Genomic DNA, 1,689 nt, shown 5'->3' with positions numbered 1-1,689 from the left:
AAAGTTGGTGGGGGAAATAAAAGTCTCCAACTTCAGCGATTTTTGCAATTCGTTCCAGTCACTGGCAGCAGAGAACTGGAAGGAAAGGCGGCCAAATGAGGTGTTGGCTTTGGGGATGATCAGTGAGATATACCTGCTGGAGCGCGTGCTACGGGTGGGTGTTGTTATCGTGACCAGTGAACTGAGATAAGGCGGAGCTTTACCTAGCATGGACTTATAGATGACCTGGAGCCAGTGGGTCTGGCGACGAATATGTAGCGAGGACTAGCCGACTAGAGCATACAGGTCGCAGTGGTGGGTGGTATAAGGTGTTTTAGTAACAAAACGGATGGCACTATGATAAACTGCATCTAGTTTGCTGAGTAGAGTATTGGAGCTATTTTGTAGATGACTGTCACGAATCCCGCTTCCTGAGTCTGTTTTTGCCTGTGTTCTGTCCTGGAGTGTTTTTTTCCGGTGTCCTGGAACGCACCCTGTCTGGTTGCCGGGCGACGTAGCTAGTTGGAGGATCTCTGAGTACCCGCACCTGTATCCCATCAGCTATCTGCACACCTGGTCCTGATCATCACCCCTCCACTTCATAAGCGCTGACCTGACATCCATTCCCTGCCGGATCGTTAGCCATGAACAGTATGTTGTGCCAGCGTATCAGCCTCCAGTTTGATAGAGTTTGTTTTGTTGTTTTGTACGTCTTGCTTGCCTTGAACTTACCTCCGTTTTTTCTGTCTACAGTCATTCACCCGGAACACTCATCCCATCCCTACCTGGTCGTCGGTGACTTCAGTTACTTCCTTGGATCTGCTTACTCAATTCCATCAACTCACCTCCGCTGCACGCTCCGCTACTTGGATTTTTCTATCACTACATTTAAACTTGTAAATAAATACTCACCTTCGTCTTACTCTCCTTGTCCTGGTCTGCTTCTGGGTTCTACTTTAGAGAACCGTGACAGATGACATCGTCGAAGTCGAGGATCGGTAGGATAGTCAGTTTTACTAGGGTAGGTTTGGCGGCGTGAGTGAAGGAGGCTTTGTTGCGAAATAGAAAGCCGATTCTAGATTTGATTTTGGATTGGAGATGTTTAATATGAGTCTGGAAGGAGAGTTTACAGTCTAGCCAGACACCTAGGTATTTATAGATGTCCACATATTCTAGGTCGGAACCGTCCAGGGGGATGATGCTAGTCGTGCGGGTGCAGGCAGCGAATGGTTGAAAAGCATGCATTTGGTTTTACTAGCGTTTAAGAGCAGTTGGAGGCCACGGAAGGAGTGTTGTATGGCATTGAAGCTCGTTTGGAGGTTAGATAGCACAGTGTCCAAGGAAGGGCCAGAAGTATACAGAATGGTGTCGTCTGCGTAGAGGTGGATCAGGGAATTGCCCGCAGCAAGAGCAACATCATTGATATATACAGAGAAAAGAGTCGGCCCGAGAATTGAACCCTGTGGTACCCCCATAGAGACTGCCAGAGGACCAGACAACATGCCCTCCGATTTGACACACTGAACTCTCTAGCTTCCAGCTCATTTGTTATGCCTCATATGATGTGGATAGTACATGGGACAGCCAAGAGAACAGGCAGCAACAAGCCTCTGTGATTTATTAACACACACTTCAGGTATGTCCTGTTCCCTCAACGTATTAATGTTCCGCTTAGCATGTAGTGATTTTGATTATTTTTATAACATATAT

At 47.2% G+C, this 1,689-nt stretch overlaps 1 long non-coding RNA gene across 1 annotated transcript; it reads left to right on the top strand.

Moving 5' to 3' along the window:
* The first annotated feature begins 500 nt into the window (after positions 1–500).
* LOC139551335 (uncharacterized) lies at positions 501–901 on the top strand. The gene is made up of 2 exons (XR_011670253.1): positions 501–630; positions 733–901. It is a non-coding gene; the product is annotated as an uncharacterized lncRNA (long non-coding RNA).
* The last annotated feature ends 788 nt before the right edge of the window (positions 902–1,689 follow it).

This window comes from Salvelinus alpinus, chromosome 23 (assembly GCF_045679555.1).
Source record: "Salvelinus alpinus chromosome 23, SLU_Salpinus.1, whole genome shotgun sequence".
In the NCBI taxonomy this organism is placed as follows: domain Eukaryota; kingdom Metazoa; phylum Chordata; class Actinopteri; order Salmoniformes; family Salmonidae; genus Salvelinus; species Salvelinus alpinus.
The sequence above is the reverse complement of the archived record's forward strand: the minus strand, read 5'-3'. Positions and strand labels throughout refer to the sequence as shown.